Source organism: Chaetodon auriga, chromosome 23 (genome assembly GCF_051107435.1).
Source record: "Chaetodon auriga isolate fChaAug3 chromosome 23, fChaAug3.hap1, whole genome shotgun sequence".
Lineage (NCBI taxonomy): Eukaryota > Metazoa > Chordata > Actinopteri > Chaetodontiformes > Chaetodontidae > Chaetodon > Chaetodon auriga.
Genome location: NC_135096.1, coordinates 278,016 through 304,611, shown reverse-complemented (window position 1 = coordinate 304,611; position 26,596 = coordinate 278,016).

Below are 26,596 nucleotides of genomic sequence, written 5' to 3'. Positions count from 1 at the left end.
TTAGTGATCTTGTATGATTTAGTGGTCATTACGTGTCTCAGTGTTTCGGGTGGACTGGTGGATCAGAGTTTTTCACAGGTTGACCAGCAGTCAGCCTTCAGCAGTTTTTGCTGGTTTCTAACAATTTTCAGTGGGTTCAGAAGGGATTTCTCTGGTTTGATTGATTTTACATGCAGTTGCCAATGAGGACTTCAATATTGTCTTTATTGTTGCTATGGAAACCAATGATCTCCCTCAAGCCCTGAGCTCAGTGGAATGTTGATGTCATCTCTGATAAATCAAAGCCACTTTGTGACGTATCAAAGGAGTGGACCAGGGCTTTGGAACACAGGTCCTTATATGGATGAGATTTTACTGGAGGATTAGTGCTTTCGCTGGGTTTGAGGTTTGGAGACCACATTTCAACTCAGTGGGAGCAATGCCCGTCCAGGTATTTTGCACGACACAGTGAGGGCACCTGCCTCTCCATCTGTACACACTCATTTCCTATCAATGCGTGTTGGTACCTCAGCATCTTTCCTGGTGTTGTTGTGCTTTCTTCTCTCATAGGTTCCCGTGGATCATGGCTGTGCATGTAATGTGGATGATGGACATGGTCCTCTCATGTTTATGTCCCAGTTTCATACTAGGCTGACACTAAGTTGTTTTAGTGATCTTGCATGATTTAGTGGTCATTACGTGTCTCAGTGTTTCGGGTGGACAGGTGGATCAGAGTTTTTCACAGGTTGACCAGCAGTCAGCCTGCAGCAGTTTTTGCTGGTTTCTAACAATTTTCAGTGGGTTCAGAAGGGATTTCTCTGGTTTGATTGATTTTACATGCAGTTGCCAATGAGGACTTCAATATTGTCTTTATTGTTGCTATGGAAAGCAATGATCTCCCTCAAGCCCTGAGCTCAGTGGAATGTTGATGTCATCTCTGATAGATGAAAGCCACTTTGTGACGTATCAAAGGAGTGGACCAGGGCTTTGGAACACAGGTCCTTACATGGATGAGATTTTACTGGAGGATTAGTGCTTTCGCTGGGTTTGAGGTTTGGAGACCACATTTCAACTCAGTGGGAGAAATGCCCGTCCAGGTATTTTTCATGACACAGTGAGGGCACCTGCCTCTCCATCTGTACACACTTATTTCCTATCAATGCGTGTTGGTACCTCAGCATCTTTCCTGGTGTTGTTGTGCTTTCTTCTCTCATAGGTTCCCGTGGATCATGGCTGTGCATGTAATGTGGATGATGGACATGGTCCTCTCATGTTTCATACTAGGCTGACAGTAAGTTGTTTTAGTGATCTTGTATGATTTAGTGGTCATTACGTGTCTCAGTGTTTCGGGTGGACAGGTGGATCAGAGTTTTTCACAGGTTGACCAGCAGTCAGCCTTCAGCAGTTTTTGCTGGTTTCTAACAATTTTCAGTGGGTTCAGAAGGGATTTCTCTGGTTTGATTGATTTTACATGCAGTTGCCAGTGAGGACTTCAATATTGTCTTTATTGTTGCTATGGAAGCCAATGATCTCCCTCAAGCCCTGAGCTCAGTGGAATGTTGATGTCATCTCTGATAAATCAAAACTAATTTGTGACGTATCAAAGGAGTGGACCAGGGCTTTGGAACACAGGTCCTTATATGGATGAGATTTTACTGGAGGATTAGTGCTTTCGCTGGGTTTGAGGTTTGGAGACCACATTTCAACTCAGTGGGAGCAATGCCCGTCCAGGTATTTTGCATGACACAGTGAGGGCACCTGCCTCTCCATCTGTACACACTCATTTCCTATCAATGCGTGTTGGTACCTCAGCATCTTTCCTGGTGTTGTTGTGCTTTCTTCTCTCATAGGTTCCCGTGGATCATGGCTGTGCATGTAATGTGGATGATGGACATGGTCCTCTCATGTTTATGTCCCAGTTTCATACTAGGCTGACAGTAAGTTGTTTTAGTAATCTTGTATGATTTAGTGGTCATTAAGTGTCTCAGTGTTTCGGGTGGACTGGTGGATTAGAGTTTTTCACAGGTTGACCAGCACTCAGCCTGCAGCAGTTTTTGTTGGTTTCTAACAATTTTCAGTGTGTTCAGAAGGGATTTCTCTGGTTTGATTGATTTTACTTTGCAGTTGTCAATGAGGACTTCAATATTGTCTTTATTGTTGATATGGAAAGCAATGATCTCCATCAAGCCCTGAGCTCAGTGGAATGTTGATGTCATCTCTGATAGATGAAAGCCACTTTGTGACGTATCAAATGAGTGGACCAGGGCTTTGGAACACAGGTCCTTATATGGATGAGATTTTACTGGAGGATTAGTGCTTTCGCTGGGTTTGAGGTTTGGAGACCACATTTCAACTCAGTGGGAGCAATGCCCGTCCAGGTATTTTGCATGACACAGTGAGGGCACCTGCCTCTCCATCTGTACACACTCATTTCCTATCAATGCGTGTTGGTACCTCAGCATCTTTCCTGGTGTTGTTGTGCTTTCTTCTCTCATAGGTTCCCGTGGATCATGGCTGTGCATGTAATGTGGATGATGGACATGGTCCTCTCATGTTTATGTCCCAGTTTCATACTAGGCTGACACTAAGTTTTAGTGATCTTGTATGATTTAGTGGTCATTACGTGTCTCAGTGTTTCGGGTGGACTGGTGGATCAGAGTTTTTCACAGGTTGACCAGCAGTCAGCCTGCAGCACTTTTTGCTGGTTTCTAACAATTTTCAGTGGGTTCAGAAGGGATTTCTCTGGTTTGATTGATTTTACTTTGCAGTTGTCAATGAAGACTTCAATATTGTCTTTATTGTTGCTATGGAAAGCAATGATCTCCATCAAGCCCTGAGCTCAGTGGAATGTTGATGTCATCTCTGATAGATGAAAGCCACTTTGTGACGTATCAAAGGAGTGGACCAGGGCTTTGGAACACAGGTCCTTATATGGATGAGATTTTACTGTAGGATTAGTGCTTTCGCTGGGTTTGAGGTTTGGAGACCACATTTCAACTCAGTGGGAGCAATGCCCGTCCAGGTATTTTGCATGACAGAGTGAGGACACCTGCCTCTCCATCTGTACACACTCATTTCCTATCAATGCGTGTTGGTACCTCAGCATCTTTCCTGGTGTTGTTGTGCTTTCTTCTCTCATAGGTTCCCGTGGATCATGGCTGTGCATGTAATGTGGATGATGGACATGGTCCTCTCATGTTTCATACTAGGCTGACAGTAAGTTGTTTTAGTGATCTTGTATGATTTAGTGGTCATTACGTGTCTCAGTGTTTCGGGTGGACAGGTGGATCAGAGTTTTTCACAGGTTGACCAGCAGTCAGCCTTCAGCAGTTTTTGCTGGTTTCTAACAATTTTCAGTGGGTTCAGAAGGGATTTCTCTGGTTTGATTGATTTTACATGCAGTTGCCAGTGAAGACTTCAATATTGTCTTTATTGTTGCTATGGAAGCCAATGATCTCCCTCAAGCCCTGAGCTCAGTGGAATGTTGATGTCATCTCTGATAAATCAAAACTAATTTGTGACGTATCAAATGAGTGGACCAGGGCTTTGGAACACAGGTCCTTATATGGATGAGATTTTACTGGAGGATTAGTGCTTTCGCTGGGTTTGAGGTTTGGAGACCACATTTCAACTCAGTGGGAGCAATGCCCGTCCAGGTATTTTGCATGACACAGTGAGGGCACCTGCCTCTCCATCTGTACACACTCATTTCCTATCAATGCGTGTTGGTACCTCAGCATCTTTCCTGGTGTTGTTGTGCTTTCTTCTCTCATAGGTTCCCGTGGATCATGGCTGTGCATGTAATGTGGATGATGGACATGGTCCTCTCATGTTTCATACTAGGCTGACAATAAGTTGTTTTAGTGATCTTGTATGATTTAGTGGTCATTACGTGTCTCAGTGTTTCGGGTGGACTGGTGGATCAGAGTTTTTCACAGGTTGACCAGCAGTCAGCCTTCAGCAGTTTTTGCTGGTTTCTAACAATTTTCAGTGGGTTCAGAAGGGATTTCTCTGGTTTGATTGATTTTACATGCAGTTGTCAATGAGGACTTCAATATTGTCTTTATTGTTGCTATGGAAACCAATGATCTCCCTCAAGCCCTGAGCTCAGTGGAATGTTGATGTCATCTCTGATAAATCAAAGCCACTTTGTGACGTATCAAAGGAGTGGACCAGGGCTTTGGAACACAGGTCCTTATATGGATGAGATTTTACTGGAGGATTAGTGCTTTCGCTGGGTTTGAGGTTTGGAGACCACATTTCAACTCAGTGGGAGCAATGCCCGTCCAGGTATTTTGCACGACACAGTGAGGGCACCTGCCTCTCCATCTGTACACACTCATTTCCTATCAATGCGTGTTGGTACCTCAGCATCTTTCCTGGTGTTGTTGTGCTTTCTTCTCTCATAGGTTCCCGTGGATCATGGCTGTGCATGTAATGTGGATGATGGACATGGTCCTCTCATGTTTATGTCCCAGTTTCATACTAGGCTGACACTAAGTTGTTTTAGTGATCTTGCATGATTTAGTGGTCATTACGTGTCTCAGTGTTTCGGGTGGACAGGTGGATCAGAGTTTTTCACAGGTTGACCAGCAGTCAGCCTGCAGCAGTTTTTGCTGGTTTCTAACAATTTTCAGTGGGTTCAGAAGGGATTTCTCTGGTTTGATTGATTTTACATGCAGTTGCCAATGAGGACTTCAATATTGTCTTTATTGTTGCTATGGAAAGCAATGATCTCCCTCAAGCCCTGAGCTCAGTGGAATGTTGATGTCATCTCTGATAGATGAAAGCCACTTTGTGACGTATCAAAGGAGTGGACCAGGGCTTTGGAACACAGGTCCTTACATGGATGAGATTTTACTGGAGGATTAGTGCTTTCGCTGGGTTTGAGGTTTGGAGACCACATTTCAACTCAGTGGGAGAAATGCCCGTCCAGGTATTTTTCATGACACAGTGAGGGCACCTGCCTCTCCATCTGTACACACTTATTTCCTATCAATGCGTGTTGGTACCTCAGCATCTTTCCTGGTGTTGTTGTGCTTTCTTCTCTCATAGGTTCCCGTGGATCATGGCTGTGCATGTAATGTGGATGATGGACATGGTCCTCTCATGTTTCATACTAGGCTGACAGTAAGTTGTTTTAGTGATCTTGTATGATTTAGTGGTCATTACGTGTCTCAGTGTTTCGGGTGGACAGGTGGATCAGAGTTTTTCACAGGTTGACCAGCAGTCAGCCTTCAGCAGTTTTTGCTGGTTTCTAACAATTTTCAGTGGGTTCAGAAGGGATTTCTCTGGTTTGATTGATTTTACATGCAGTTGCCAGTGAGGACTTCAATATTGTCTTTATTGTTGCTATGGAAGCCAATGATCTCCCTCAAGCCCTGAGCTCAGTGGAATGTTGATGTCATCTCTGATAAATCAAAACTAATTTGTGACGTATCAAAGGAGTGGACCAGGGCTTTGGAACACAGGTCCTTATATGGATGAGATTTTACTGGAGGATTAGTGCTTTCGCTGGGTTTGAGGTTTGGAGACCACATTTCAACTCAGTGGGAGCAATGCCCGTCCAGGTATTTTGCATGACACAGTGAGGGCACCTGCCTCTCCATCTGTACACACTCATTTCCTATCAATGCGTGTTGGTACCTCAGCATCTTTCCTGGTGTTGTTGTGCTTTCTTCTCTCATAGGTTCCCGTGGATCATGGCTGTGCATGTAATGTGGATGATGGACATGGTCCTCTCATGTTTATGTCCCAGTTTCATACTAGGCTGACAGTAAGTTGTTTTAGTAATCTTGTATGATTTAGTGGTCATTAAGTGTCTCAGTGTTTCGGGTGGACTGGTGGATTAGAGTTTTTCACAGGTTGACCAGCACTCAGCCTGCAGCAGTTTTTGTTGGTTTCTAACAATTTTCAGTGTGTTCAGAAGGGATTTCTCTGGTTTGATTGATTTTACTTTGCAGTTGTCAATGAGGACTTCAATATTGTCTTTATTGTTGATATGGAAAGCAATGATCTCCATCAAGCCCTGAGCTCAGTGGAATGTTGATGTCATCTCTGATAGATGAAAGCCACTTTGTGACGTATCAAAGGAGTGGACCAGGGCTTTGGAACACAGGTCCTTATATGGATGAGATTTTACTGGAGGATTAGTGCTTTCGCTGGGTTTGAGGTTTGGAGACCACATTTCAACTCAGTGGGAGCAATGCCCGTCCAGGTATTTTGCATGACACAGTGAGGGCACCTGCCTCTCCATCTGTACACACTCATTTCCTATCAATGCGTGTTGGTACCTCAGCATCTTTCCTGGTGTTGTTGTGCTTTCTTCTCTCATAGGTTCCCGTGGATCATGGCTGTGCATGTAATGTGGATGATGGACATGGTCCTCTCATGTTTATGTCCCAGTTTCATACTAGGCTGACAGTAAGTTGTTTTAGTAATCTTGTATGATTTAGTGGTCATTAAGTGTCTCAGTGTTTCGGGTGGACTGGTGGATTAGAGTTTTTCACAGGTTGACCAGCACTCAGCCTGCAGCAGTTTTTGTTGGTTTCTAACAATTTTCAGTGTGTTCAGAAGGGATTTCTCTGGTTTGATTGATTTTACTTTGCAGTTGTCAATGAGGACTTCAATATTGTCTTTATTGTTGATATGGAAAGCAATGATCTCCATCAAGCCCTGAGCTCAGTGGAATGTTGATGTCATCTCTGATAGATGAAAGCCACTTTGTGACGTATCAAAGGAGTGGACCAGGGCTTTGGAACACAGGTCCTTATATGGATGAGATTTTACTGGAGGATTAGTGCTTTCGCTGGGTTTGAGGTTTGGAGACCACATTTCAACTCAGTGGGAGCAATGCCCGTCCAGGTATTTTGCATGACACAGTGAGGGCACCTGCCTCTCCATCTGTACACACTCATTTCCTATCAATGCGTGTTGGTACCTCAGCATCTTTCCTGGTGTTGTTGTGCTTTCTTCTCTCATAGGTTCCCGTGGATCATGGCTGTGCATGTAATGTGGATGATGGACATGGTCCTCTCATGTTTATGTCCCAGTTTCATACTAGGCTGACACTAAGTTTTAGTGATCTTGTATGATTTAGTGGTCATTACGTGTCTCAGTGTTTCGGGTGGACTGGTGGATCAGAGTTTTTCACAGGTTGACCAGCAGTCAGCCTGCAGCAGTTTTTGCTGGTTTCTAACAATTTTCAGTGGGTTCAGAAGGGATTTCTCTGGTTTGATTGATTTTACTTTGCAGTTGTCAATGAAGACTTCAATATTGTCTTTATTGTTGCTATGGAAAGCAATGATCTCCATCAAGCCCTGAGCTCAGTGGAATGTTGATGTCATCTCTGATAGATGAAAGCCACTTTGTGACGTATCAAAGGAGTGGACCAGGGCTTTGGAACACAGGTCCTTATATGGATGAGATTTTACTGTAGGATTAGTGCTTTCGCTGGGTTTGAGGTTTGGAGACCACATTTCAACTCAGTGGGAGCAATGCCCGTCCAGGTATTTTGCATGACAGAGTGAGGACACCTGCCTCTCCATCTGTACACACTCATTTCCTATCAATGCGTGTTGGTACCTCAGCATCTTTCCTGGTGTTGTTGTGCTTTCTTCTCTCATAGGTTCCCGTGGATCATGGCTGTGCATGTAATGTGGATGATGGACATGGTCCTCTCATGTTTCATACTAGGCTGACAGTAAGTTGTTTTAGTGATCTTGTATGATTTAGTGGTCATTACGTGTCTCAGTGTTTCGGGTGGACAGGTGGATCAGAGTTTTTCACAGGTTGACCAGCAGTCAGCCTTCAGCAGTTTTTGCTGGTTTCTAACAATTTTCAGTGGGTTCAGAAGGGATTTCTCTGGTTTGATTGATTTTACATGCAGTTGCCAGTGAAGACTTCAATATTGTCTTTATTGTTGCTATGGAAGCCAATGATCTCCCTCAAGCCCTGAGCTCAGTGGAATGTTGATGTCATCTCTGATAAATCAAAACTAATTTGTGACGTATCAAATGAGTGGACCAGGGCTTTGGAACACAGGTCCTTATATGGATGAGATTTTACTGGAGGATTAGTGCTTTCGCTGGGTTTGAGGTTTGGAGACCACATTTCAACTCAGTGGGAGCAATGCCCGTCCAGGTATTTTGCATGACACAGTGAGGGCACCTGCCTCTCCATCTGTACACACTCATTTCCTATCAATGCGTGTTGGTACCTCAGCATCTTTCCTGGTGTTGTTGTGCTTTCTTCTCTCATAGGTTCCCGTGGATCATGGCTGTGCATGTAATGTGGATGATGGACATGGTCCTCTCATGTTTCATACTAGGCTGACAATAAGTTGTTTTAGTGATCTTGTATGATTTAGTGGTCATTACGTGTCTCAGTGTTTCGGGTGGACTGGTGGATCAGAGTTTTTCACAGGTTGACCAGCAGTCAGCCTTCAGCAGTTTTTGCTGGTTTCTAACAATTTTCAGTGGGTTCAGAAGGGATTTCTCTGGTTTGATTGATTTTACATGCAGTTGCCAATGAGGACTTCAATATTGTCTTTATTGTTGCTATGGAAACCAATGATCTCCCTCAAGCCCTGAGCTCAGTGGAATGTTGATGTCATCTCTGATAAATCAAAGCCACTTTGTGACGTATCAAAGGAGTGGACCAGGGCTTTGGAACACAGGTCCTTATATGGATGAGATTTTACTGGAGGATTAGTGCTTTCGCTGGGTTTGAGGTTTGGAGACCACATTTCAACTCAGTGGGAGCAATGCCCGTCCAGGTATTTTGCACGACACAGTGAGGGCACCTGCCTCTCCATCTGTACACACTCATTTCCTATCAATGCGTGTTGGTACCTCAGCATCTTTCCTGGTGTTGTTGTGCTTTCTTCTCTCATAGGTTCCCGTGGATCATGGCTGTGCATGTAATGTGGATGATGGACATGGTCCTCTCATGTTTATGTCCCAGTTTCATACTAGGCTGACACTAAGTTGTTTTAGTGATCTTGCATGATTTAGTGGTCATTACGTGTCTCAGTGTTTCGGGTGGACAGGTGGATCAGAGTTTTTCACAGGTTGACCAGCAGTCAGCCTGCAGCAGTTTTTGCTTGTTTCTAACAATTTTCAGTGGGTTCAGAAGGGATTTCTCTGGTTTGATTGATTTTACATGCAGTTGCCAATGAGGACTTCAATATTGTCTTTATTGTTGCTATGGAAAGCAATGATCTCCCTCAAGCCCTGAGCTCAGTGGAATGTTGATGTCATCTCTGATAGATGAAAGCCACTTTGTGACGTATCAAAGGAGTGGACCAGGGCTTTGGAACACAGGTCCTTACATGGATGAGATTTTACTGGAGGATTAGTGCTTTCGCTGGGTTTGAGGTTTGGAGACCACATTTCAACTCAGTGGGAGAAATGCCCGTCCAGGTATTTTTCATGACACAGTGAGGGCACCTGCCTCTCCATCTGTACACACTTATTTCCTATCAATGCGTGTTGGTACCTCAGCATCTTTCCTGGTGTTGTTGTGCTTTCTTCTCTCATAGGTTCCCGTGGATCATGGCTGTGCATGTAATGTGGATGATGGACATGGTCCTCTCATGTTTCATACTAGGCTGACAGTAAGTTGTTTTAGTGATCTTGTATGATTTAGTGGTCATTACGTGTCTCAGTGTTTCGGGTGGACAGGTGGATCAGAGTTTTTCACAGGTTGACCAGCAGTCAGCCTTCAGCAGTTTTTGCTGGTTTCTAACAATTTTCAGTGGGTTCAGAAGGGATTTCTCTGGTTTGATTGATTTTACATGCAGTTGCCAGTGAGGACTTCAATATTGTCTTTATTGTTGCTATGGAAGCCAATGATCTCCCTCAAGCCCTGAGCTCAGTGGAATGTTGATGTCATCTCTGATAAATCAAAACTAATTTGTGACGTATCAAAGGAGTGGACCAGGGCTTTGGAACACAGGTCCTTATATGGATGAGATTTTACTGGAGGATTAGTGCTTTCGCTGGGTTTGAGGTTTGGAGACCACATTTCAACTCAGTGGGAGCAATGCCCGTCCAGGTATTTTGCATGACACAGTGAGGGCACCTGCCTCTCCATCTGTACACACTCATTTCCTATCAATGCGTGTTGGTACCTCAGCATCTTTCCTGGTGTTGTTGTGCTTTCTTCTCTCATAGGTTCCCGTGGATCATGGCTGTGCATGTAATGTGGATGATGGACATGGTCCTCTCATGTTTATGTCCCAGTTTCATACTAGGCTGACAGTAAGTTGTTTTAGTAATCTTGTATGATTTAGTGGTCATTAAGTGTCTCAGTGTTTCGGGTGGACTGGTGGATTAGAGTTTTTCACAGGTTGACCAGCACTCAGCCTGCAGCAGTTTTTGTTGGTTTCTAACAATTTTCAGTGTGTTCAGAAGGGATTTCTCTGGTTTGATTGATTTTACTTTGCAGTTGTCAATGAGGACTTCAATATTGTCTTTATTGTTGATATGGAAAGCAATGATCTCCATCAAGCCCTGAGCTCAGTGGAATGTTGATGTCATCTCTGATAGATGAAAGCCACTTTGTGACGTATCAAATGAGTGGACCAGGGCTTTGGAACACAGGTCCTTATATGGATGAGATTTTACTGGAGGATTAGTGCTTTCGCTGGGTTTGAGGTTTGGAGACCACATTTCAACTCAGTGGGAGCAATGCCCGTCCAGGTATTTTGCATGACACAGTGAGGGCACCTGCCTCTCCATCTGTACACACTCATTTCCTATCAATGCGTGTTGGTACCTCAGCATCTTTCCTGGTGTTGTTGTGCTTTCTTCTCTCATAGGTTCCCGTGGATCATGGCTGTGCATGTAATGTGGATGATGGACATGGTCCTCTCATGTTTATGTCCCAGTTTCATACTAGGCTGACACTAAGTTTTAGTGATCTTGTATGATTTAGTGGTCATTACGTGTCTCAGTGTTTCGGGTGGACTGGTGGATCAGAGTTTTTCACAGGTTGACCAGCAGTCAGCCTGCAGCACTTTTTGCTGGTTTCTAACAATTTTCAGTGGGTTCAGAAGGGATTTCTCTGGTTTGATTGATTTTACTTTGCAGTTGTCAATGAAGACTTCAATATTGTCTTTATTGTTGCTATGGAAAGCAATGATCTCCATCAAGCCCTGAGCTCAGTGGAATGTTGATGTCATCTCTGATAGATGAAAGCCACTTTGTGACGTATCAAAGGAGTGGACCAGGGCTTTGGAACACAGGTCCTTATATGGATGAGATTTTACTGTAGGATTAGTGCTTTCGCTGGGTTTGAGGTTTGGAGACCACATTTCAACTCAGTGGGAGCAATGCCCGTCCAGGTATTTTGCATGACAGAGTGAGGACACCTGCCTCTCCATCTGTACACACTCATTTCCTATCAATGCGTGTTGGTACCTCAGCATCTTTCCTGGTGTTGTTGTGCTTTCTTCTCTCATAGGTTCCCGTGGATCATGGCTGTGCATGTAATGTGGATGATGGACATGGTCCTCTCATGTTTCATACTAGGCTGACAGTAAGTTGTTTTAGTGATCTTGTATGATTTAGTGGTCATTACGTGTCTCAGTGTTTCGGGTGGACAGGTGGATCAGAGTTTTTCACAGGTTGACCAGCAGTCAGCCTTCAGCAGTTTTTGCTGGTTTCTAACAATTTTCAGTGGGTTCAGAAGGGATTTCTCTGGTTTGATTGATTTTACATGCAGTTGCCAGTGAAGACTTCAATATTGTCTTTATTGTTGCTATGGAAGCCAATGATCTCCCTCAAGCCCTGAGCTCAGTGGAATGTTGATGTCATCTCTGATAAATCAAAACTAATTTGTGACGTATCAAATGAGTGGACCAGGGCTTTGGAACACAGGTCCTTATATGGATGAGATTTTACTGGAGGATTAGTGCTTTCGCTGGGTTTGAGGTTTGGAGACCACATTTCAACTCAGTGGGAGCAATGCCCATCCAGGTATTTTGCATGACACAGTGAGGGCACCTGCCTCTCCATCTGTACACACTCATTTCCTATCAATGCGTGTTGGTACCTCAGCATCTTTCCTGGTGTTGTTGTGCTTTCTTCTCTCATAGGTTCCCGTGGATCATGGCTGTGCATGTAATGTGGATGATGGACATGGTCCTCTCATGTTTCATACTAGGCTGACAATAAGTTGTTTTAGTGATCTTGTATGATTTAGTGGTCATTACGTGTCTCAGTGTTTCGGGTGGACTGGTGGATCAGAGTTTTTCACAGGTTGACCAGCAGTCAGCCTTCAGCAGTTTTTGCTGGTTTCTAACAATTTTCAGTGGGTTCAGAAGGGATTTCTCTGGTTTGATTGATTTTACATGCAGTTGTCAATGAGGACTTCAATATTGTCTTTATTGTTGCTATGGAAACCAATGATCTCCCTCAAGCCCTGAGCTCAGTGGAATGTTGATGTCATCTCTGATAAATCAAAGCCACTTTGTGACGTATCAAAGGAGTGGACCAGGGCTTTGGAACACAGGTCCTTATATGGATGAGATTTTACTGGAGGATTAGTGCTTTCGCTGGGTTTGAGGTTTGGAGACCACATTTCAACTCAGTGGGAGCAATGCCCGTCCAGGTATTTTGCACGACACAGTGAGGGCACCTGCCTCTCCATCTGTACACACTCATTTCCTATCAATGCGTGTTGGTACCTCAGCATCTTTCCTGGTGTTGTTGTGCTTTCTTCTCTCATAGGTTCCCGTGGATCATGGCTGTGCATGTAATGTGGATGATGGACATGGTCCTCTCATGTTTATGTCCCAGTTTCATACTAGGCTGACACTAAGTTGTTTTAGTGATCTTGCATGATTTAGTGGTCATTACGTGTCTCAGTGTTTCGGGTGGACAGGTGGATCAGAGTTTTTCACAGGTTGACCAGCAGTCAGCCTGCAGCAGTTTTTGCTGGTTTCTAACAATTTTCAGTGGGTTCAGAAGGGATTTCTCTGGTTTGATTGATTTTACATGCAGTTGCCAATGAGGACTTCAATATTGTCTTTATTGTTGCTATGGAAAGCAATGATCTCCCTCAAGCCCTGAGCTCAGTGGAATGTTGATGTCATCTCTGATAGATGAAAGCCACTTTGTGACGTATCAAAGGAGTGGACCAGGGCTTTGGAACACAGGTCCTTACATGGATGAGATTTTACTGGAGGATTAGTGCTTTCGCTGGGTTTGAGGTTTGGAGACCACATTTCAACTCAGTGGGAGAAATGCCCGTCCAGGTATTTTTCATGACACAGTGAGGGCACCTGCCTCTCCATCTGTACACACTTATTTCCTATCAATGCGTGTTGGTACCTCAGCATCTTTCCTGGTGTTGTTGTGCTTTCTTCTCTCATAGGTTCCCGTGGATCATGGCTGTGCATGTAATGTGGATGATGGACATGGTCCTCTCATGTTTCATACTAGGCTGACAGTAAGTTGTTTTAGTGATCTTGTATGATTTAGTGGTCATTACGTGTCTCAGTGTTTCGGGTGGACAGGTGGATCAGAGTTTTTCACAGGTTGACCAGCAGTCAGCCTTCAGCAGTTTTTGCTGGTTTCTAACAATTTTCAGTGGGTTCAGAAGGGATTTCTCTGGTTTGATTGATTTTACATGCAGTTGCCAGTGAGGACTTCAATATTGTCTTTATTGTTGCTATGGAAGCCAATGATCTCCCTCAAGCCCTGAGCTCAGTGGAATGTTGATGTCATCTCTGATAAATCAAAACTAATTTGTGACGTATCAAAGGAGTGGACCAGGGCTTTGGAACACAGGTCCTTATATGGATGAGATTTTACTGGAGGATTAGTGCTTTCGCTGGGTTTGAGGTTTGGAGACCACATTTCAACTCAGTGGGAGCAATGCCCGTCCAGGTATTTTGCATGACACAGTGAGGGCACCTGCCTCTCCATCTGTACACACTCATTTCCTATCAATGCGTGTTGGTACCTCAGCATCTTTCCTGGTGTTGTTGTGCTTTCTTCTCTCATAGGTTCCCGTGGATCATGGCTGTGCATGTAATGTGGATGATGGACATGGTCCTCTCATGTTTATGTCCCAGTTTCATACTAGGCTGACAGTAAGTTGTTTTAGTAATCTTGTATGATTTAGTGGTCATTAAGTGTCTCAGTGTTTCGGGTGGACTGGTGGATTAGAGTTTTTCACAGGTTGACCAGCACTCAGCCTGCAGCAGTTTTTGTTGGTTTCTAACAATTTTCAGTGTGTTCAGAAGGGATTTCTCTGGTTTGATTGATTTTACTTTGCAGTTGTCAATGAGGACTTCAATATTGTCTTTATTGTTGATATGGAAAGCAATGATCTCCATCAAGCCCTGAGCTCAGTGGAATGTTGATGTCATCTCTGATAGATGAAAGCCACTTTGTGACGTATCAAAGGAGTGGACCAGGGCTTTGGAACACAGGTCCTTATATGGATGAGATTTTACTGGAGGATTAGTGCTTTCGCTGGGTTTGAGGTTTGGAGACCACATTTCAACTCAGTGGGAGCAATGCCCGTCCAGGTATTTTGCATGACACAGTGAGGGCACCTGCCTCTCCATCTGTACACACTCATTTCCTATCAATGCGTGTTGGTACCTCAGCATCTTTCCTGGTGTTGTTGTGCTTTCTTCTCTCATAGGTTCCCGTGGATCATGGCTGTGCATGTAATGTGGATGATGGACATGGTCCTCTCATGTTTATGTCCCAGTTTCATACTAGGCTGACACTAAGTTTTAGTGATCTTGTATGATTTAGTGGTCATTACGTGTCTCAGTGTTTCGGGTGGACTGGTGGATCAGAGTTTTTCACAGGTTGACCAGCAGTCAGCCTGCAGCAGTTTTTGCTGGTTTCTAACAATTTTCAGTGGGTTCAGAAGGGATTTCTCTGGTTTGATTGATTTTACTTTGCAGTTGTCAATGAAGACTTCAATATTGTCTTTATTGTTGCTATGGAAAGCAATGATCTCCATCAAGCCCTGAGCTCAGTGGAATGTTGATGTCATCTCTGATAGATGAAAGCCACTTTGTGACGTATCAAAGGAGTGGACCAGGGCTTTGGAACACAGGTCCTTATATGGATGAGATTTTACTGTAGGATTAGTGCTTTCGCTGGGTTTGAGGTTTGGAGACCACATTTCAACTCAGTGGGAGCAATGCCCGTCCAGGTATTTTGCATGACAGAGTGAGGACACCTGCCTCTCCATCTGTACACACTCATTTCCTATCAATGCGTGTTGGTACCTCAGCATCTTTCCTGGTGTTGTTGTGCTTTCTTCTCTCATAGGTTCCCGTGGATCATGGCTGTGCATGTAATGTGGATGATGGACATGGTCCTCTCATGTTTCATACTAGGCTGACAGTAAGTTGTTTTAGTGATCTTGTATGATTTAGTGGTCATTACGTGTCTCAGTGTTTCGGGTGGACAGGTGGATCAGAGTTTTTCACAGGTTGACCAGCAGTCAGCCTTCAGCAGTTTTTGCTGGTTTCTAACAATTTTCAGTGGGTTCAGAAGGGATTTCTCTGGTTTGATTGATTTTACATGCAGTTGCCAGTGAAGACTTCAATATTGTCTTTATTGTTGCTATGGAAGCCAATGATCTCCCTCAAGCCCTGAGCTCAGTGGAATGTTGATGTCATCTCTGATAAATCAAAACTAATTTGTGACGTATCAAATGAGTGGACCAGGGCTTTGGAACACAGGTCCTTATATGGATGAGATTTTACTGGAGGATTAGTGCTTTCGCTGGGTTTGAGGTTTGGAGACCACATTTCAACTCAGTGGGAGCAATGCCCGTCCAGGTATTTTGCATGACACAGTGAGGGCACCTGCCTCTCCATCTGTACACACTCATTTCCTATCAATGCGTGTTGGTACCTCAGCATCTTTCCTGGTGTTGTTGTGCTTTCTTCTCTCATAGGTTCCCGTGGATCATGGCTGTGCATGTAATGTGGATGATGGACATGGTCCTCTCATGTTTCATACTAGGCTGACAATAAGTTGTTTTAGTGATCTTGTATGATTTAGTGGTCATTACGTGTCTCAGTGTTTCGGGTGGACTGGTGGATCAGAGTTTTTCACAGGTTGACCAGCAGTCAGCCTTCAGCAGTTTTTGCTGGTTTCTAACAATTTTCAGTGGGTTCAGAAGGGATTTCTCTGGTTTGATTGATTTTACATGCAGTTGCCAGTGAGGACTTCAATATTGTCTTTATTGTTGCTATGGAAGCCAATGATCTCCCTCAAGCCCTGAGCTCAGTGGAATGTTGATGTCATCTCTGATAAATCAAAACTAATTTGTGACGTATCAAAGGAGTGGACCAGGGCTTTGGAACACAGGTCCTTATATGGATGAGATTTTACTGGAGGATTAGTGCTTTCGCTGGGTTTGAGGTTTGGAGACCACATTTCAACTCAGTGGGAGCAATGCCCGTCCAGGTATTTTGCATGACACAGTGAGGGCACCTGCCTCTCCATCTGTACACACTCATTTCCTATCAATGCGTGTTGGTACCTCAGCATCTTTCCTGGTGTTGTTGTGCTTTCTTCTCTCATAGGTTCCCGTGGATCATGGCTGTGCATGTAATGTGGATGATGGACATGGTCCTCTCATGTTTATGTCCCAGTTTCATACTAGGCTGACACTAAGTTGTTTTAGTGATCTTGCATGATTTAGTGGTCATTACGTGTCTCAGTGTTTCGGGTGGACAGGTGGATCAGAGTTTTTCACAGGTTGACCAGCAGTCAGCCTGCAGCAGTTTTTGCTGGTTTCTAACAATTTTCAGTGGGTTCAGAAGGGATTTCTCTGGTTTGATTGATTTTACATGCAGTTGCCAATGAGGACTTCAATATTGTCTTTATTGTTGCTATGGAAAGCAATGATCTCCCTCAAGCCCTGAGCTCAGTGGAATGTTGATGTCATCTCTGATAGATGAAAGCCACTTTGTGACGTATCAAAGGAGTGGACCAGGGCTTTGGAACACAGGTCCTTACATGGATGAGATTTTACTGGAGGATTAGTGCTTTCGCTGGGTTTGAGGTTTGGAGACCACATTTCAACTCAGTGGGAGCAATGCCCGTCCAGGTATTTTTCATGACACAGTGAGGGCACCTGCCTCTCCATCTGTACACACTTATTTCCTATCAATGCGTGTTGGTACCTCAGCATCTTTCCTGGTGTTGTTGTGCTTTCTTCTCTCATAGGTTCCCGTGGATCATGGCTGTGCATGTAATGTGGATGATGGACATGGTCCTCTCATGTTTCATACTAGGCTGACAGTAAGTTGTTTTAGTGATCTTGTATGATTTAGTGGTCATTACGTGTCTCAGTGTTTCGGGTGGACTGGTGGATCAGAGTTTTTCACAGGTTGACCAGCAGTCAGCCTTCAGCAGTTTTTGCTGGTTTCTAACAATTTTCAGTGGGTTCAGAAGGGATTTCTCTGGTTTGATTGATTTTACATGCAGTTGCCAATGAGGACTTCAATATTGTCTTTATTGTTGCTATGGAAACCAATGATCTCCCTCAAGCCCTGAGCTCAGTGGAATGTTGATGTCATCTCTGATAAATCAAAGCCACTTTGTGACGTATCAAAGGAGTGGACCAGGGCTTTGGAACACAGGTCCTTATATGGATGAGATTTTACTGGAGGATTAGTGCTTTCGCTGGGTTTGAGGTTTGGAGACCACATTTCAACTCAGTGGGAGCAATGCCCGTCCAGGTATTTTGCACGACACAGTGAGGGCACCTGCCTCTCCATCTGTACACACTCATTTCCTATTAATGCGTGTTGGTACCTCAGCATCTTTCCTGGTGTTGTTGTGCTTTCTTCTCTCATAGGTTCCCGTGGATCATGGCTGTGCATGTAATGTGGATGATGGACATGGTCCTCTCATGTTTATGTCCCAGTTTCATACTAGGCTGACACTAAGTTGTTTTAGTGATCTTGTATGATTTAGTGGTCATTACGTGTCTCAGTGTTTCGGGTGGACAGGTGGATCAGAGTTTTTCACAGGTTGACCAGCAGTCAGCCTGCAGCAGTTTTTGCTTGTTTCTAACAATTTTCAGTGGGTTCAGAAGGGATTTCTCTGGTTTGATTGATTTTACATGCAGTTGCCAATGAGGACTTCAATATTGTCTTTATTGTTGCTATGGAAAGCAATGATCTCCCTCAAGCCCTGAGCTCAGTGGAATGTTGATGTCATCTCTGATAGATGAAAGCCACTTTGTGACGTATGAAAGAAGTGGACCAGGGCTTTGGAACACAGGTCCTTACATGGATGAGATTTTACTGGAGGATTAGTGCTTTCGCTGGGTTTGAGGTTTGGAGACCACATTTCAACTCAGTGGGAGCAATGCCCGTCCAGGTATTTTTCATGACACAGTGAGGGCACCTGCCTCTCCATCTGTACACACTTATTTCCTATCAATGCGTGTTGGTACCTCAGCATCTTTCCTGGTGTTGTTGTGCTTTCTTCTCTCATAGGTTCCCGTGGATCATGGCTGTGCATGTAATGTGGATGATGGACATGGTCCTCTCATGTTTCATACTAGGCTGACAGTAAGTTGTTTTAGTGATCTTGTATGATTTAGTGGTCATTACGTGTCTCAGTGTTTCGGGTGGACTGGTGGATCAGAGTTTTTCACAGGTTGACCAGCAGTCAGCCTTCAGCAGTTTTTGCTGGTTTCTAACAATTTTCAGTGGGTTCAGAAGGGATTTCTCTGGTTTGATTGATTTTACATGCAGTTGCCAATGAGGACTTCAATATTGTCTTTATTGTTGCTATGGAAACCAATGATCTCCCTCAAGCCCTGAGCTCAGTGGAATGTTGATGTCATCTCTGATAAATCAAAGCCACTTTGTGACGTATCAAAGGAGTGGACCAGGGCTTTGGAACACAGGTCCTTATATGGATGAGATTTTACTGGAGGATTAGTGCTTTCGCTGGGTTTGAGGTTTGGAGACCACATTTCAACTCAGTGGGAGCAATGCCCGTCCAGGTATTTTGCACGACACAGTGAGGGCACCTGCCTCTCCATCTGTACACACTCATTTCCTATCAATGCGTGTTGGTACCTCAGCATCTTTCCTGGTGTTGTTGTGCTTTCTTCTCTCATAGGTTCCCGTGGATCATGGCTGTGCATGTAATGTGGATGATGGACATGGTCCTCTCATGTTTATGTCCCAGTTTCATACTAGGCTGACACTAAGTTGTTTTAGTGATCTTGTATGATTTAGTGGTCATTACGTGTCTCAGTGTTTCGGGTGGACAGGTGGATCAGAGTTTTTCACAGGTTGACCAGCAGTCAGCCTGCAGCAGTTTTTGCTTGTTTCTAACAATTTTCAGTGGGTTCAGAAGGGATTTCTCTGGTTTGATTGATTTTACATGCAGTTGCCAATGAGGACTTCAATATTGTCTTTATTGTTGCTATGGAAACCAATGATCTCCCTCAAGCCCTGAGCTCAGTGGAATGTTGATGTCATCTCTGATAAATCAAAGCCACTTTGTGACGTATCAAAGGAGTGGACCAGGGCTTTGGAACACAGGTCCTTATATGGATGAGATTTTACTGGAGGATTAGTGCTTTCGCTGTGTTTGAGGTTTGGAGACCACATTTCAAATCAGTGGGAGCAATGCCCGTCCAGGTATTTTGCATGACACAGTGAGGGCACCTGCCTCTCCATCTGTACACACTCATTTCCTATCAATGCGTGTTGGTACCTCAGCATCTTTCCTGGTGTTGTTGTGCTTTCTTCTCTCATAGGTTCCCGTGGATCATGGCTGTGCATGTAATGTGGATGATGGACATGGTCCTCTCATGTTTCATACTAGGTTGACAATAAGTTGTTTTAGTGATCTTGTATGATTTAGCGGTCATTACGTGTCTCAGTGTTTCGGGTGGACTGGTGGAACAGAGTTTTTCACAGGTTGACCAGCAGTCAGCCTTCAGCAGTTTTTGCTGGTTCCTAACAATTTTCAGTGGGTTCAGAAGGGATTTCTCTGGTTTGATTGATTTTACATGCAGTTGCCAATGAGGACTTCAATATTGTCTTTATTGTTCCTATGGAAACCAATGATCTCCCTCAAGCCCTGAGCTCAGTGGAATGTTGATGTCATCTCTGATAAATCAAAGCCACTTTGTGACGTATCAAAGGAGTGGACCAGGGCTTTGGAACACAGGTCCTTATATGGATGAGATTTTACTGGAGGATTAGTGCTTTCGCTGGGTTTGAGGTTTGGAGACCACATTTCAACTCAGTGGGAGCAATGCCCGTCCAGGTATTTTGCATGACACAGTGAGGGCACCTGCCTCTCCATCTGTACACACTCATTTCCTAGCAATGCGTGTTGGTACCTCAGCATCTTTCCTGGTGTTGTTGTGCTTTCTTCTCTCATAGGTTCCCGTGGATCATGGCTGTGCATGTAATGTGGATGATGGACATGGTCCTCTCATGTTTATGTCCCAGTTTCATACTAGGCTGACACTAAGTTGTTTTAGTGATCTTGTATGATTTAGTGGTCATTACGTGTCTCAGTGTTTCGGGTGGACAGGTGGATCAGAGTTTTTCACAGGTTGACCAGCAGTCAGCCTGCAGCAGTTTTTGCTTGTTTCTAACAATTTTCAGTGGGTTCAGAAGGGATTTCTCTGGTTTGATTGATTTTACATGCAGTTGCCAATGAGGACTTCAATATTGTCTTTATTGTTGCTATGGAAACCAATGATCTCCCTCAAGCCCTGAGCTCAGTGGAATGTTGATGTCATCTCTGATAAATCAAAGCCACTTTGTGACGTATCAAAGGAGTGGACCAGGGCTTTGGAACACAGGTCCTTATATGGATGAGATTTTACTGGAGGATTAGTGCTTTCGCTGTGTTTGAGGTTTGGAGACCACATTTCAAATCAGTGGGAGCAATGCCCGTCCAGGTATTTTGCATGACACAGTGAGGGCACCTGCCTCTCCATCTGTACACACTCATTTCCTATCAATGCGTGTTGGTACCTCAGCATCTTTCCTGGTGTTGTTGTGCTTTCTTCTCTCATAGGTTCCCGTGGATCATGGCTGTGCATGTAATGTGGATGATGGACATGGTCCTCTCATGTTTCATACTAGGTTGACAATAAGTTGTTTTAGTGATCTTGTATGATTTAGTGGTCATTACGTGTCTCAGTGTTTCGGGTGGACTGGTGGAACAGAGTTTTTCACAGGTTGACCAGCAGTCAGCCTTCAGCAGTTTTTGCTGGTTCCTAACAATTTTCAGTGGGTTCAGAAGGGATTTCTCTGGTTTGATTGATTTTACATGCAGTTGCCAATGAGGACTTCAATATTGTCTTTATTGTTGCTATGGAAACCAATGATCTCCCTCAAGCCCTGAGCTCAGTGGAATGTTGATGTCATCTCTGATAAATCAAAGCCACTTTGTGACGTATCAAAGGAGTGGACCAGGGCTTTGGAACACAGGTCCTTATATGGATGAGATTTTACTGGAGGATTAGTGCTTTCGCTGGGTTTGAGGTTTGGAGACCACATTTCAACTCAGTGGGAGCAATGCCCGTCCAGGTATTTTGCATGACACAGTGAGGGCACCTGCCTCTCCATCTGTACACACTCATTTCCTAGCAATGCGTGTTGGTACCTCAGCATCTTTCCTGGTGTTGTTGTGCTTTCTTCTCTCATAGGTTCCCGTGGATCATGGCTGTGCATGTAATGTGGATGATGGACATGGTCCTCTCATGTTTATGTCCCAGTTTCATACTAGGCTGACAATAAGTTGTTTTAGTGATCTTGTATGATTTAGTGGTCATTACGTGTCTCAGTGTTTCGGGTGGACTGGTGGATCAGAGTTTTTCACAGGTTGACCAGCAGTCAGCCTTCAGCAGTTTTTGCTGGTTTCTAACAATTTTCAGTGGGTTCAGAAGGGATTTCTCTGGTTTGATTGATTTTACATGCAGTTGCCAGTGAGGACTTCAATATTGTCTTTATTGTTGCTATGGAAGCCAATGATCTCCCTCAAGCCCTGAGCTCAGTGGAATGTTGATGTCATCTCTGATAAATCAAAACTAATTTGTGACGTATCAAATGAGTGGACCAGGGCTTTGGAACACAGGTCCTTATATGGATGAGATTTTACTGGAGGATTAGTGCTTTCGCTGGGTTTGAAGTTTGGAGACCACATTTCAACTCAGTGGGAGCAATGCCCGTCCAGGTATTTTGCATGACACAGTGAGGGCACCTGCCTCTCCATCTGTACACACTCATTTCCTATCAATGCGTGTTGGTACCTCAGCATCTTTCCTGGTGTTGTTGTGCTTTCTTCTCTCATAGGTTCCCGTGGATCATGGCTGTGCATGTAATGTGGATGATGGACATGGTCCTCTCATGTTTCATACTAGGCTGACAATAAGTTGTTTTAGTGATCTTGTATGATTTAGTGGTCATTACGTGTCTCAGTGTTTTGGGTGGACTGGTGGATCAGAGTTTTTCACAGGTTGACCAGCAGTCAGCCTTCAGCAGTTTTTGCTGGTTTCTAACAATTTTCAGTGGGTTCAGAAGGGATTTCTCTGGTTTGATTGATTTTACATGCAGTTGCCAATGAGGACTTCAATATTGTCTTTATTGTTGCTATGGAAGCCAATGATCTCCCTCAAGCCCTGAGCTCAGTGGAATGTTGATGTCATCTCTGATAAATCAAAGCCACTTTGTGACGTATGAAAGGAGTGGACCAGGGCTTTGGAACACAGGTCCTTATATGGATGAGATTTTACTGGATGATTAGTGCTTTCCCTGGGTTTGAGGTTTGGAGACCACATTTCAACTCAGTGGGAGCAATGCCCGTCCAGGTATTTTGCATGACACAGTGAGGGCACCTGCCTCTCCATCTGTACACACTCATTTCCTATCAATGCGTGTTGGTACCTCAGCATCTTTCCTGGTGTTGTTGTGCTTTCTTCTCTCATAGGTTCCCGTGGATCATGGCTGTGCATGTAATGTGGATGATGGACATGGTCCTCTCATGTTTCATACTAGGTTGACAAAAAGTTGTTTTAGTGATCTTGTATGATTTAGTGGTCATTACGTGTCTCAGTGTTTCGGGTGGACTGGTGGAACAGAGTTTTTCACAGGTTGACCAGCAGTCAGCCTTCAGCAGTTTTTGCTGGTTCCTAACAATTTTCAGTGGGTTCAGAAGGGATTTCTCTGGTTTGATTGATTTTACATGCAGTTGCCAATGAGGACTTCAATATTGTCTTTATTGTTGCTATGGAAACCAATGATCTCCCTCAAGCCCTGAGCTCAGTGGAATGTTGATGTCATCTCTGATAAATCAAAGCCACTTTGTGACGTATGAAAGGAGTGGACCAGGGCTTTGGAACACAGGTCCTTATATGGATGAGATTTTACTGGAGGATTAGTGCTTTCGCTGGGTTTGAGGTTTGGAGACCACATTTCAACTCAGTGGGAGCAATGCCCGTCCAGGTATTTTGCATGACACAGTGAGGGCACCTGCCTCTCCATCTGTACACACTCATTTCCTAGCAATGCGTGTTGGTACCTCAGCATCTTTCCTGGTGTTGTTGTGCTTTCTTCTCTCATAGGTTCCCGTGGATCATGGCTGTGCATGTAATGTGGATGATGGACATGGTCCTCTCATGTTTCATACTAGGTTGACAATAAGTTGTTTTAGTGATCTTGTATGATTTAGTGGTCATTACGTGTCTCAGTGTTTCGGGTGGACTGGTGGAACAGAGTTTTTCACAGGTTGACCAGCAGTCAGCCTTCAGCAGTTTTTGCTGGTTCCTAACAATTTTCAGTGGGTTCAGAAGGGATTTCTCTGGTTTGATTGATTTTACATGCAGTTGCCAATGAGGACTTCAATATTGTCTTTATTGTTGCTATGGAAACCAATGATCTCCCTCAAGCCCTGAGCTCAGTGGAATGTTGATGTCATCTCTGATAAATCAAAGCCACTTTGTGACGTATGAAAGGAGTGGACCAGGGCTTTGGAACACAGGTCCTTATATGGATGAGATTTTACTGGAGGATTAGTGCTTTCGCTGGGTTTGAGGTTTGGAGACCACATTTCAACTCAGTGGGAGCAATGCCCGTCCAGGTATTTTGCATGACACAGTGAGGGCACCTGCCTCTCCATCTGTACACACTCATTTCCTAGCAATGCGTGTTGGTACCTCAGCATCTTTCCTGGTGTTGTTGTGCTTTCTTCTCTCATAGGTTCCCGTGGATCATGGCTGTGCATGTAATGTGGATGATGGACATGGTCCTCTCATGTTTATGTCCCAGTTTCATACTAGGCTGACACTAAGTTGTTTTAGTGATCTTGTATGATTTAGTGGTCATTACGTGTCTCAGTGTTTCGGGTGGACAGGTGGATCAGAGTTTTTCACAGGTTGACCAGCAGTCAGCCTGCAGCAGTTTTTGCTTGTTTCTAACAATTTTCAGTGGGTTCAGAAGGGATTTCTCTGGTTTGATTGATTTTACATGCAGTTGCCAATGAGGACTTCAATATTGTCTTTATTGTTGCTATGGAAACCAATGATCTCCCTCAAGCCCTGAGCTCAGTGGAATGTTGATGTCATCTCTGATAAATCAAAGCCACTTTGTGACGTATCAAAGGAGTGGACCAGGGCTTTGGAACACAGGTCCTTATATGGATGAGATTTTACTGGAGGATTAGTGCTTTCGCTGTGTTTGAGGTTTGGAGACCACATTTCAAATCAGTGGGAGCAATGCCCGTCCAGGTATTTTGCATGACACAGTGAGGGCACCTGCCTCTCCATCTGTACACACTCATTTCCTATCAATGCGTGTTGGTACCTCAGCATCTTTCCTGGTGTTGTTGTGCTTTCTTCTCTCATAGGTTCCCGTGGATCATGGCTGTGCATGTAATGTGGATGATGGACATGGTCTTCTCATGTTTCATACTAGGTTGACAATAAGTTGTTTTAGTGATCTTGTATGATTTAGTGGTCATTACGTGTCTCAGTGTTTCGGGTGGACTGGTGGATCAGAGTTTTTCACAGGTTGACCAGCAGTCAGCCTTCAGCAGTTTTTGCTGGTTTCTAACAATTTTCAGTGGGTTCAGAAGGGATTTCTCTGGTTTGATTGATTTTACATGCAGTTGCCAGTGAGGACTTCAATATTGTCTTTATTGTTGCTATGGAAGCCAATGATCTCCCTCAAGCCCTGAGCTCAGTGGAATGTTGATGTCATCTCTGATAAATCAAAACTAATTTGTGACGTATCAAATGAGTGGACCAGGGCTTTGGAACACAGGTCCTTATATGGATGAGATTTTACTGGAGGATTAGTGCTTTCGCTGGGTTTGAGGTTTGGAGACCACATTTCAACTCAGTGGGAGCAATGCCCGTCCAGGTATTTTGCATGACACAGTGAGGGCACCTGCCTCTCCATCTGTACACACTCATTTCCTATCAATGCGTGTTGGTACCTCAGCATCTTTCCTGGTGTTGTTGTGCTTTCTTCTCTCATAGGTTCCCGTGGATCATGGCTGTGCATGTAATGTGGATGATGGACATGGTCCTCTCATGTTTCATACTAGGTTGACAATAAGTTGTTTTAGTGATCTTGTATGATTTAGTGGTCATTACGTGTCTCAGTGTTTCGGGTGGACTGGTGGAACAGAGTTTTTCACAGGTTGACCAGCAGTCAGCCTTCAGAAGTTTTTGCTGGTTCCTAACAATTTTCAGTGGGTTCAGAAGGGATTTCTCTGGTTTGATTGATTTTACATGCAGTTGCCAATGAGGACTTCAATATTGTCTTTATTGTTGCTATGGAAACCAATGATCTCCCTCAAGCCCTGAGCTCAGTGGAATGTTGATGTCATCTCTGATAAATCAAAGCCACTTTGTGACGTATCAAAGGAGTGGACCAGGGCTTTGGAACACAGGTCCTTATATGGATGAGATTTTACTGGAGGATTAGTGCTTTCGCTGGGTTTGAGGTTTGGAGACCACATTTCAACTCAGTGGGAGCAATGCCCGTCCAGGTATTTTGCATGACACAGTGAGTGCACCTGCCTCTCCATCTGTACACACTCATTTCCTAGCAATGCGTGTTGGTACCTCAGCATCTTTCCTGGTGTTGTTGTGCTTTCTTCTCTCATAGGTTCCCGTGGATCATGGCTGTGCATGTAATGTGGATGATGGACATGGTCCTCTCATGTTTATGTCCCAGTTTCATACTAGACTGACACTAAGTTGTTTTAGTGATCTTGTATGATTTAGTGGTCATTACGTGTCTCAGTGTTTCGGGTGGACAGGTGGATCAGAGTTTTTCACAGGTTGACCAGCAGTCAGCCTGCAGCAGTTTTTGCTTGTTTCTAACAATTTTCAGTGGGTTCAGAAGTGATTTCTCTGGTTTGATTGATTTTACATGCAGTTGCCAATGAGGACTTCAATATTGTCTTTATTGTTGCTATGGAAAGCAATGATCTCCCTCAAGCCCTGAGCTCAGTGGAATGTTGATGTCATCTCTGATAAATCAAAGCCACTTTGTGACGTATCAAAGGAGTGGACCAGGGCTTTGGAACACAGGTCCTTATATGGATGAGATTTTACTGGAGGATTA